This window comes from Protobothrops mucrosquamatus, unplaced genomic scaffold (assembly GCF_001527695.2).
Source record: "Protobothrops mucrosquamatus isolate PMUCROS unplaced genomic scaffold, P.Mucros_1.0 scaffold2178, whole genome shotgun sequence".
Taxonomy (NCBI): Eukaryota; Metazoa; Chordata; class Lepidosauria; order Squamata; family Viperidae; genus Protobothrops; species Protobothrops mucrosquamatus.
Genome location: NW_015388271.1, coordinates 163,882 through 177,572, shown reverse-complemented (window position 1 = coordinate 177,572; position 13,691 = coordinate 163,882). Strand labels below are relative to the sequence as shown.

Genomic DNA, 13,691 nt, shown 5'->3' with positions numbered 1-13,691 from the left:
GACTGATTAGAATAGCAAGAAATACAAACATAAGACTTACAGTCAGCAGAGTTTTAAAGAACTATGAATTGCAGTTATCTTCTTGATATTTTTAAATTACTTTAGGTATGATTAATATTTTATACCATCTTCTTTGCTAATAGCTATCAAAATGAGAAAGATATAAAAGCAATAAAACATGCAAACTACTTGTATGAAGTATATTGAAATTATAAAACTGTACATACAGTAATATAAAATACAACATTAAAAAGCTGTAACTCAGTCAAACTCGCAACGTCACGTGATGTGTCGTGATGTATCGCGACTTTTTTTCCATTCCGGCAATGGAGTGGGTGTGGTTTTGCCATGATGCATCCGGCCCGTGGGCTGGCAGTTTGATACCCCTGCTGTAATTTGACAGTTTTTTCTTTAAAAAATCTGCAAAAAATGAGCCCATTTTCATTCTAGAAGGACTTCATTCTCCATCTGTTCAAATAATGGTCTTTTCTCCTCAATGGGACGCTTCAAAAAGCAGTTTTTAGTAAACATACTTGCAAGACAAGCATTTTCTTAGGATAAACTCTGATCAGACTCAATTCTAAGCTTTAAGTTTCACCTTTAGATGAACTCAGAAAAAAAATGATAACTAGTGCCAGTTTTTCAGTATTCATATCATTTTTACTCAGTAAATTAGTTACAAGGTCTAGTCCTGAATTTATATTCTATTAAATTTCTGGATGTTCTTCCATGATAGTCTTTCATGGAGCTGCTGTCTAAATATGATCTGAATAGGGCATGGATAACTGATGTCACATCTGGAAATCTAGAAAGGCTTCAGTAATATAATAATTGTGTAATCTACTCCTTTTATTAATTTGCATCCCTCTAATTTTAATTTTAAGATGTACTTAAAATTCATACGGTGTAAAATTAGAAAGTCTAAAACAGACAAAGCAGGTTTATGTTTTAATCTTTTGTGCAAATAGTTCCATGATTAAATAAAATTATACAAAGAACAGTGAAATATATTCATATTATCGCAAGAACAAAAGCATTTGTGACATAGCTATATTTACATCTTGTTTTAATAAATTGTCACTAATTATAAAAAAAGAAAAAATATGAAAACATTTTAGAGTGCCAAATTAATTTCTCCAATTAAAGCCCTTGGCATTTTTAATCTTCAGTGTGCTTTATAAAACTTTTACTAATTATTCTGCACAGATTCTGGATATCTTCACTCATTTCTTGTTAAAATGTGTGTAGATCTCTTGCCAGGTTTAATTCAATTTTTCCTTCCTGCTTTAGAAAGAAATGTTGGATGTCTGTCTGTCTGTCCAGCTAGCTAGCCATCATCTATCTAGCTAATTGCACAACAGTATCTGTTATATATTTTCATGCATTGATCATTTGCCTCCAGAATTAGTTTGCTGAAAAAGGTATAAAAGGATAATTTTGTAGTAGTATCATAAAGTAGATGGATTCTAGACTGCAACCATCCAGGCTAAGTTTCTACTTAAAGAAATTAGTATACAAAATTACAATATGAACAGACTTATATTTAATGGTTAGACTACTCCAGTCTTATCTATGGTAACTTGCATAGATATGTCAGGGTTTTGAAAAACAATCTTGCCAGTGCTGAAATCACAAGACTGATCAACTGCGAGCAGTATGTTTATGTAGGTGCACAGTGTAATTTCTATGGATGTATATATATTCATGCATAGACACAATCAGCACATACAAATAGTGAGGATGGAAGCAGTAGTCAGAAAGGAAATAACAGAGACCTTCTCTTTAGAGAACTGAATGTGTTACTATTTTGAACTGATTCAATCTGTATTTAGGAGAAAATTGAAAACTTGCTGGCATCTGTTTCCATGCTATTTTGGATTACTGATAAGAGAACAATCTTCTACCATTATTTCATTCAGGTATTCCAAAACTCCTTGGCTCCAACTGATTCAACAGGCGATCAGAACAGAAGCATTGCACGAGACAGTTATACATTTCCTTATGTCTGCTGGTGTGTAATAGATTTCTCTACTCATATGGACAAGGGAACTGATGTAGATCACCTGAGATTTAGACAGTGAATCCATTTTTGATTCCAATCAAAGTTGCACTGGGTTGGCGGCTTGATGTGCAATAGGCACAGCCACAGAATGGAACAACTTCCTGCAGCCAATTCATTGCAGCCAACTCGCCACAGCCAACTTACCATGCCTAAGTCGCCATGGGACCACTCACCATGGTCAACCCACCACAGGAACTTGCTCCAAGAAAATTCAACAATTCAATTTAATTATTTAAAATAGTTAAACATTTATTTTAATTTTTGTCACTCACATTTCATTTTGGCATCCTTTCTTTAATGATTGTATTTCACTATTTCTTTGATATTAGTTTAACTCTTGTCTCGCATGTGAGTTGTCACATGCCATGGCTGAGTTGGCTATGGAAAGTTGGCTATAACCTAAAGCTCATTATTCCTTTGATTAAAGAAGCACAAGACTTTATTTACTGTTATTCATATATGCAAAAAAGTATCCTTCAATATACTGTTTGTAAGTCCATAACCTATTGAACTCAGTAGCCATATGCAGGCAGGTTTTCAAACATTTATGTGAAGACATAAACGGGATAATAAATGACATGCATGCAAGTCTCATGCTAGCTTAATCATGCTAGTAAAGTCTGAAAAGGATTTCTGTTTATATGTGCTACAAAAAGAGGTTTATTGCATATGTAGAGGCATCTACATTTTTCTTACTCCTTGTTAATCCTAAAATGACTAAAGGAAGAGACTGTGTGCTTGTACATCTAGGTAATTTCTAAAATGTCTTCAGTCTATAACTAAATTCTCCACTAGCCTTCCAAATGTGTATATTATCAGCATTACTGATAAGCCTGCTGCTGGTCTATGCTTGATGCTCAGGGCAGGTGTCCATATAAGACATCTTAAATCACTAACCATTTTTCAGTGTTCCTGACACCTCCTCCTCTCTCACACTTTTTAACCTCTTTTCCTGCCTTTTGTGAAATGTAATATTAAATTATTTATCCTTTTCCACTTCTCAGAAGCTCAGAGCAACATTCTGCAAAATTCTGAATTTGTCCCCATGAGTTTCTGAGCACACTGCAAAGGCATTCTTCTACTCGGACTTATCAAAAGATTGCTTACATTTTACACTGTGATTGGCATGTTCATTTTAGCCAGCTCTATCTGACGACTGACACTGTTACATTAGGAAACAGTGTTATAGCATCTTACAGTATCTGCATTAAAAGTGAAGCATAACTGGAACCAAAATACTTAAGAAATGCAAGAATAAATTACCAACTGTGTTTTTTTTTTTCATTACTGGAAAATTGGTAACAAAATGCAATAGCAAAATTATTTTCAACCCATCTTTTGTTTTCTTTCTGTGCCTGGAAATTCACCTGCTGCATACTGTTGCTTTCCAAACTTCTTTGATGAATGCATACATGACTTTAAACATGGAAAAATTGCCTTTTTATTTCATAAATTGTGGACACAAGTGTTGAAGCCTTCCTTGCCTCACCAGAAACTCACCTCTTTGTTACCATGCACTGTTCAATAGTTAAGCCTCCAGCTGCATTTATTTTTACTCCATTAAATCTTGCTTCTCTATTGAAAGTTCAGGCTTTCAGAATTATGTTATTATTCTAAAAAGTAGGAGTAATTTCAGTTCTTTTCTACTTATCTAGCACAGTAATGTTCCTGCAATGTTGGGTAATAATAACTACAAAAAATAGTAACAACTGGTAATAAATTATGAGAACACCTTCTTAGAGAAAATAATAGCAAAATAAATTCAGAAAACCAAATGAAGGTTTGTGTTGACATTTTGATAATAATTCTGTGGCAACAAACCCATAATATCCTTCAGAAGTGGAAATAATATGTTAGAAACATTCCTTCAACCAACTTGTTCTCACAATTAAGAAATCTTTTCAGTGCTTGGCATATAATCAGCATAGCAATCATAATCACAATGTCTTAAGGCAATTCCCGGGTTATACCAATCATTTTCTATAGCTTAGTTTCTTTTTATAAAAATTACAGACTTGTAACATAGAGCCATTTGTGTTGCATGAGTGAAAGGCAAAGCTTATTCTTTGAAGCAACATAAAATAATACTAATAATTATAGGTAATAATTGTCTTAAAATGACATAGAAAAATTGGCTTCAGCAAAAAGAATTGTTACTAAAAATGCCACTTGAAAGCAGCTTGATATTTCTGCTCATAAGCCCAAAACCAGATGTGACACAGATCTGCTTTTGTTTTCAAATATCAGAAAACTGTAACTTTGAATGGGGCCAGAAACTAGAATTTTTAGTCCAACTATTTTTCCATGTTAAATAATCTCTTATCACAACAAGGTTTTTTCTTTGAAAAGATGAAGATAGATCTGTTATTTGTCTAAAACTGTTATTAAATAAAAAAGTGCAACTTATATGTTCTATAGAAAAAGCATAGTTTCAGTAATTACTGAATAGTTTCAATTATTGAAAAGATCAGGAAGGTAAGAGGATAAGAAAACATTTTCTCTCATGCTTCAGAAACTCAGTAAATTAGACTATACCTTTATGATATACTGTAATTCATAGCATGTAAAATCTTAATTTTTTTTCAGTTGTTCACACTATGATGGATTTACAACTCAAATTCCCTGTAGTCACAGTAAGCATTGGTCTGTCAGGACAACTTATCTTGGGGAAGATATAATCCAGGTAGAAGAATAACAACAGCAGGTTCCCCAGTTATTTAATGAAGATCCATTATATGCAATGATTGGGGAAACGATGATAACTCGGAAAGGCCAAACAATCAACAAAAAAACAATCTGTTGTAGATTCATCATAACATGACACAATGTAAAGAGAACATAAAGTGATACATAGGTTCAAACTGCAAGGAAGCAAAAATTACAGAAAGCAGCAGTGGGAGAAAAAATTGGAAAAAGATATTTAATACTTAACTGTGGAGAAATTTCAAAGATATATAATGGAATGCAACGTAAGTGTTGGAAATGTAATCAATAATAAGGTGTCTTTAATCATCTTTGGTGGATATGTAAGGTTTGGTTGACATGTAAGTTATTGAAATCAGGTATGTTGTAAAGATTACAAATGGGTGTAAAATTGAAACCAGAAGCTTTTCTTTTAGATATTATGGATAAGCAAATTGAAAGAAAACATGGGATTTTGTTTCTATATATGACAACAGTGGTGAGGACTTTTATATGCACAGAGGTGGAGAGATACACAAATTACCACAACTGAAGATTTGATTGTGAAATTAATGAAACCGGCATATATGTCAGAATCGACTACTTTGATGAGACACAAAAGTCCATCTACCTTTGTTTTTACTTGGAGGCCACTTTTGGATTTCTTGCTTGAGAAAGATAAAAATGAAGTTTTGATTTTATGATGGGTTGACTAAATATATTATGATTACAGAAATATAGAAAATTTATAGAAATATAGAAAATCCTATATTTTCATTCTTACTATGAGAATGTAAAGTTATATTTTTGCTTATGTTTAAACATAGAATAAGAGATATTTTTGTTATATAATTTTAGTGTTGATTGTCTAATTTGTATATTTTTATAAATTTTTAGAGTGAGAGGTTACTTTGTATTTGTATCTGTACCTGAGAAAGTTGGAAGCAATTTTTTTTCTTGTCCCTTTTTAACTTTTCCCCCTTGGCCCCATTCCCAATTTTCCCTTGTTTGTTACATTGTATTTTATTTCTCTTTGAAACTTAATAAAGTTGATTAAAAATAGCAAAAAATGAAGTGGTAAGGAGAACAGCTGCTTCCTGTTCATGAGAAGAAAACAAAAGAGAGATGCAGTATGCACTGAAGAGGAAAAAGGGGATATATAGTACTTAAATTTTAAATAAAATGGCGGCTCTGATTGACGGCACAAAGGAAAGGCGATTAATAATAAATCCAACTTTTCTTTATTGTGAATGTTTGTTTCTTCCATTTGTAAGTGTATATGGCAACAGCATACCTTCAAGGGAGTCAACAACAGAGATTCAGCATGCAGCTAAGGTGGTTGTTAATATGATGGCCAGTGATTCATTATCTGGCTTTGATGATCCTGTTTACAACTAAAAATGAGGGTCTAAGCCAAGGTCAAAGACCTATTCCTATTTGGATGGAAGAAAGGCAAGTTGGGGATTCTTCAGATTTAGAGGCTGAAGAGTTTGCTGAGTTTGAATCTCAACCAGCCCCATTGAAATTACTTGGGGTGAATGTGCATGGAAGAAGCAATGGAGGAGAAAGAGCCTGAATCAACTTCAGACAGCCTAAGTTAATCAACATCCCAAACCTGACAACACAGAAGTTATAAAGAAACGAGCAAAAAAATCAATTATCTCTTTGAGAGGAAGAAATGTGGCTCAGCAAATTAGGCAAACTGGTATATATATATATGAAAAAAAGACTTTTATGACATGCTGGACAAATGGCTGTCCAATCTCTTTTTGAAAGCCTCCAGTGATGGAGCACCCCACAGCTTCTGAAGGCAAGCTATTCCATTGGTTGATTGCTCTCACCTTTAGGAAATTTCTCCTTGGTTCTAGGTTGCTTCTTTCCTTGGTTAGTTTCCATCCATTGTTTCTTTTCTTGCCTTCTGGTGCTTTGGAAAATAGTTTTGACCACCTGGTCTTTGGAGGAGCCCCTCAAATATTGAAACACTTTTATCATCTAGTCCTTTTCACTAAACTAGACATACCCAATTCCTGAATAATATATAAAATAATAAGTAATCTTGGGTCTTCATGAATTTAGCATTTTTCTCTCTAGTCTCTGTTGGTAGAATCAATTTTACTATTTTGTAAAATACTCTCAGGCCTGTTTTCTATTCAGAAAGCTTTGAATATGAAGTGTGCTTTGGGTTATTTTGGTGAAAGATGTATTGACTAGAATAAATAATATTATTTATCCAAAACTGGCTATGTGTCTATAACTGATAGCACAGAACAAGGAATTAGATAAAATTAGAGCTAGTGTTACATAGAACATTAGGCTTTATTAACATTTTAAAAAGCTGATATTAGCATTTTAGATGGCATTTATGCCTTGTTTTGAAGTTTAGGAAAACATGTTTTTCCTTTGAGGTGCAAAAACTAGCCCTTTCAGGAACCTCAACCAAATAATAGACTGTATTCTGAAGTCCTTGAGTGTTGCAATGTGTTAAAAAAAAAACAACCTCAGGTAGGAAAAGGAGGAGCAACATGTTTTAAGGGTGTCTTTCTTTTCTCATGTATAGTATTGTCTGATTTGTTACTTCCTGATGCATCACATATATCAAATGAATGTATCATATCTGCATGTTTCTGCATTTTATATAAAGAAAACCCTTCCCCTAATAAAATGCTTTTTGCTTTGTCTGAAATATTTATCATTTGTATTGTCAGGGAGTGAAAAAGACATTTTGCAAAGATATTGGGTGTTTCTTTATGAAATTCAGAGATTAGGTTCTTTTCAGCTCCATGCCAACTCAAGTGCTTAAGTTTTATGGGCAACAATTAGGAGCTGGGCAAAGGAAGCATATGATAGACACAATCGCAGAAGCAGCAAAGGGTACTTTGCAAGTGCCAGAATCCAGGCTATAAACGGGACTGTCAGTATTTATCCTTTTGGATTAATGTGCAGACTGTGAAAGATCCAACTTAATCACTAACAGTTATATATTTTATTGCCAATATATATTTCTGAAATAGTAGATCAATACACATCTATTTTGCAATGCATCCAGAATTGTCTGTTTCCTTAAATAGGAGCATAGAATATGAAGAAAGCAGCAGTTTAAAAACTGTGCTGCTTTTTCTCTGACCATGCAATTTTATTCATGGTGAGAGAAACATACACCCAGATGCTACAGCTCTTATGAACAAAGAACTGTTTTCGGGAAGAGGGATGTACGCTATGCTACTTTGCCTGGCATCATCACACCATTCAAGTAGAAGTTTCCTTATATAATTATATTATTGATGGGCATATTAATCAAAATGAATGAGAAAGCATTATCATTCTGAAATGCTAATCGGTAACTACTCATTGGAATTCTTTAGTCCCCCCTCCCAATCAGGAACAATGAAAGTCCATCTTTCTCAATCTGGTGTCCTTTAGTTGTTGTAACTATAATTCTAGAAGTTCCCAGCTAGTCAATATTATTTTCTGGATTTTAGAATTTTAGAATAATACCACTCTAAATAATGCATAAACACTGATGATAGGCCAGATGCATTTCATGGGATCATTTTAGAAAAGATGCCTAGAATTGCCATTACATAATCATAATAGCTCTCATAAATGTCCTGGTTGTTTTTCATTGCACAACAATATAGCATGTTAACTTTTTATCCCGTGAATAAATATTCAAGTGCACAATCATTAGGACAATTATATGTTTTTTTTAAAAGATGTAACTAATGTATTAACAATGGATTCCAAATATTTACTTAAAGTAGCAATTATAAAATTTGCTAAATACTTTATGAGAAGGATTCTTCCTTGATCCATAGCTTTTGATAGTACCCATTTAGCAAAAGCTTTAAAAAGCTTTACATTCCATTTTTAATTTAATAATTTATGATAAATATACATATAAAATTCCATTTTCTCTAATACGTCAATTAGGTTTGGCAACAGTATTACATAATATGGCATTTTATGCTTCTTTTTTTAAGCCATCAATATTACAAAAACCTTCTCATTTGCTTTCAGTATAGTGATGGCAAAACATTCTTAATATGATAACACATACATCCATAAATTGATATTTATATATTAACGCTATTTCTAAACTACCTAATAGGGGGTGCAACGGCTCAGCGATTAAAGACCCTGAGCTTGTCAGCTGGAAAGCTGACAGCCTGCATTCGAGACCTGAGCACTATGTTATGAGGTGACCTTCTGTTACTTGCCTCAGCTCCTGCCTACTTAGCAGTTAGAAAACATGCAAATGTGAATAGATAAATAGGTACCACTTGATGGGAAGGTAATAGCATTCTGTGTGTCTTGGCATATAGTCATGCTGGCCACATGGCCACAGAAATGTCTTCAGACAATGCTGGCTCCCTTGGCTAAGAAACAGAGATGAGTACCACCCCCTGGAACTGGACCTGACTGGGCAGGAGAAACCTTAACCTAGGGGTAGTCAACCTTGGCTCTTTTATGACTCGTGGACTTCAACTCCCAGAATTCCTGAGCCAACTCTGGCTCAGGAATTCTGGGAGTTGAAGTCCACGAGTCATAAAAGAGCCAAGGTTGACTACCCCTGCCTTAACCTTTACCTTTAAACTACCTAATAGGTTGTGCTCTCCGGATTGTTTACACAAACCAAGTCACAAGCAAAAAATACATTAATAAAAGCACTTTGTCTTTTCTGTTGGCTGAAAATGGGTAGAGTGAAATTGAAGATTTAGAGATGTTTGCATTTGATTAATTAAACATATTTCTGTGCTGCTGCAATCAAAACAGATTTTCAGCAGCTTGCATTTCTTTATCACCTTCCCTTTTTAATTAAAAAAAATCTCACACAAACTGTTCTCAAGCTATTTGAAATATGATAATATGGAAGAAAACTGGAAATATCTAAAATCCTTTCTACCATTTATCTTTTGTGTTTTTCGTGAATTGACATTTCCATAAGTAGCTTATGGATAACTGGATAATCTTGCTATATTCATAATGCTGAATTCAGAGTAGGAAATCTATCAGTTTGATGGTCTTTGGGGGTATGTTTAAAAAGCTCGAAGCATGTATGCATACACACATACAAAGAAAAATATATACACACAAACCAGATTCCCAGTTTTGAATATTCTCATCAGCTGCAAGAGCAGAAAGCATGTCTAAACAATGGAAGACCATAGATCAGAAGAGATGTGGGAAAACCTGGTAGATTCATAGTTTTGCCAAATATAGATAATACCAAGAAAGGGGGCAGCACGGCAGCTCTTGTTTGCAATGATCTTTGATTGCAAAAAATCTGTGAACTTAGAAGTGAATTGTGAAGCCACTCACACAGTTCTATTGAAGAGTACCATCGGAATGAAATAATGTCACTAAGTGCTTTTGATAAATAACTGAACTATGAAAATATTGGCTGTACAACATCTACATTATTATACAATCTATACCAGTGGTGGTGAACCTATGGCACAGGTGCCAGAGGCGGCACTCAGAGCCCTCTCTGTGGGCACGTGTGCCATCGCCCCAGTCCTAGGCCTTCAGCTGGGTTTTATCAAACCTTTTCGCTTTAGGCCTCCGCCGCCATGTACAAAAAAAAAGGTTCAATCAATCAGTCAGTTTCAACTTCTTGTGGGGAAAAAAAAGTTCTTGCAAAGTTGGAATTGATTGATTGAACTTTTTAGTCCCACCCAGTCTGCTGTTACCACTGCAGCCACGCCCACCCAATGAGCCACACCCACTCAATGGGCCACACCCACCCGGCACCCGACGATGCATAAGTGGGTTTTCGGTTGCAGTTTGGGCACTCGGTCTCTAAAAGATTCGCCATCACTGATCTATACAATAAGAAACAATACTGAACTGAAATTTATAGTAAATTTTTAGAACAATTCTGAATTGCCTGACTGGAAACTAATTATCACAAAGCATGGAATAATTATAATGTATCCACAACCTCCTCAAGATCAGAGAAGAAGAATAAATTAAGTTTCTTATCTAGCATGACAGAATGCCATGCTTGATACAGAGATATAAATATTGTATTTAAATTAAATCCGGAGATGCTTTGCTGATTATCATACTGAGAGCAATTAATCAGATTAATTTATGGTACTGAGCAAACTGGTAATCTTTCAACATCAATACTTTAGCTTTTTGTGAAATTTATGTTCTTGATTGTATCTGTAGGTTATTTAAAAATTCAGATTTGTATGAAATGATTACTTTTATTTCAAATCATTTAAATAAGTATTTGACTAATTTGCAATAAAGGTGTTCATTAATTTATCTTTCTGTAAGAAGAGCAACTATTTGTGTCTGCTAATCCCAAACTGATTAGAAATACTGTATTTTTCCTGGGGAAAAAAGTACAATTCAAATTCAGCCACTGTGGGGCAGTCAAAGGCAACAAATATTTATTCTTTAATAATTTGTCAATACTAAGGTGTTCATTTACTGACAAATATTAAACAAAGTATTTAGTTTTCTGCTAAAACTAATCTTAATTTTATTAATTTGATAATAAAAAGTCATGTCTGTGATACGTAGTGCAGATTTGCCTGACTGAAGCTACAATCTAAAAAAGATGCAGGCACAGTTTAAAATCCATCATTTCCAATTCTGTATTGGACTATAGCCATAATTTTTAGTCATCCTTAGGCTAGATTCGGAATAAATCACTTAACACCTAAGCCTATTGAAATCCCAAAAAATGAAATGAGACAGCTGTAACTTTTCAGACTGATTTTAGTGGGTTTTAGCTGTGACTAACAGCCTGGATCCAGCTCATTGTGCCTCCAGTTTAGCTGTATTTCATTATGTAAAAACAAATCAGAGTAGACTAACACATGCATCTTTAGCATGAATTACAACCATACATTATTTATTAGCACCAATTAATACAATCTTATTTTAATGAATTCCTAGAAGAATCAGAAAGAATTTGTACAGGTATCTTGAAGTTGCCACAATGTAAATAATATATGTAATTGTTTATTATACAGCTATCTGCATCCTGTTAGCCTAATGAAAAATACAAAAAGAAAAGTAATATGTTCTTATTAAAATGTAAGATAAACTCTATGGGCTATAGCTATGTTACTTTTATACTGCTATTATCAAGATATATTTGGTTACACTAATACTTTGATTTTTAATTTGATACTTTGATTCCCCTGGAGTAATACAGAAACTTTTACAGTTCTTCTTATTGTAGATTTCAGTCAGATGAAAATGTTCCTCTCTACTAAGAATGAACTGTTACAAACAGTCAATGCATGAAATCTTTTAGGCAGGGTGAATCTGGGTAATTGTGCTTTTTGCCAAGCGATAATAAAAAATTAGGTTTAAACCAATAGTGGAATTAAAACTAGGGAGAGCTGGCACTTGAAAATGCTCCAAGTGAAGCATGATATCTGCTTCAGATTCATGCAGGATTTATTAGCTTTCCAGGCAGAACCAGGAGCATGTGACAGCAGTCTACTTCATCCTGTGGATTATTATTCTTTGAGATGAATTGACTTTCTTACTCCTGACATTATTTAAACTACTAGAATATGGAGTTTGCAAAATCTAGCCTTGTACTATCCTATTTTACCCAGTAAGATTATAGCACTTAGCTGACCATGGCTGAACTCAGAAAGCAAAGCAGAATTGGACTTGGTTAATCTTAGATAAGAAAGCATTATAAAATGTAGAGATGCAGGCTAAATTGCAAAGTTGAAGAAAATATCCTGGAACAATACAGTGACAGACCATCTCTGCATTGTTGCCAAGAAACTACATGATTTTGTCCATGAAGTCAACAGGAGTTAAGCTCAACTCAAAGGGCACAGTTTACTTTTGTTCTAAACAGATGGTAAGTCCAATGTTAGTTTTTTTTTAACATAAAGAAGCCATTAAGAAAATCAAACTATGAACATTTTAGTTTTAACATTATTGAAGCTCTATTTTTGCACATTTTTTATAAATTTCACAAACATAGAAGTACCGTGTTTCCTCAAAAATATAACCTAGCTTGATTTTGGGGGTTGGGCCTAATATAAGCTCTACCCTAAAAAGTAAGCGTCAGGAAGCCTGGGCGATGGAAACTTTAAACGAGGCTCTTCACAGCTGAAGCAATCCAGCTCGCCTGGGGTCAGATTGGCCATCACCAGAGATGTAGCCCATCCCCATTCTCTGGCTCCATCGCACATGCGGGATGAGCCTCCCGTGATGGCCAACCTGACCCTCGGTGAGCCAGATTGCTTGCAGGGATAGGCTGCGCTTTGCATGAGGATGACTGCAAAGGGTGTGCCCGGATCCCTGCAGCTCCTGGAAGCTCTGAGCACTGTTTTTGGTGCTGCTCAGTTTCCCACCCCACTCCTGCCAGGCTGATCTGGTGGGCGGGATTGCCTTCTTCCCTGCTGCTGCATTGGCAGCTGACACTGCCCTCCCAAGAGGCAGTGTGGTGATTGGATGGCGACCCTCCGAGTGCTGTTTTTGGTGCCACCTCTGTGTGCGTGTCTGCCTCACTGTTTTAGGTAGCACTTTGCATCAGCTGCAGCACACCATGGAGAGGATGGCTGAGGTCTGTGGGATGGTCTATTCCCATTTGTAGCATGGCAGCCCTAAAAGATGACAACAGTGAAGTAAAACTGTGAAGGTTTATTAAGGGAGGAAGAGAGCACATCCACTGATTAAGAAAGAACATTTAAAAGACCCAGTTTTCTGACAAATATTGCCTAGTCACAAAAAAGGTTAAAACAGGATAATTTAGTTTACCGTATTTTTCGCTCTATAAGACGCACTTTCCCCCCCCCAAAAAAGGTGGGGGAAAATGTCTGTGTGTCTTATGGAGCGAATGCTGCCTGGAGCTGAAGCCTGAGTGCAGGGGAGGAGACCATATACTGGCAGGGAAGCCTTACGTCACTAGGTGGCGCTCTAACACAACACCATCGAGTATTGCTAGAAAGGAAGTCGC

At 35.1% G+C, this 13,691-nt stretch overlaps 1 protein-coding gene across 1 annotated transcript in view; it reads right to left on the bottom strand.

Annotated features, from left to right (window-relative positions):
* Positions 1 to 13,691, bottom strand: part of EPHA6 (EPH receptor A6) — a 185,006-nt gene that overhangs the window by 11,728 nt on the left and 159,587 nt on the right. The window lies entirely within an intron of this gene.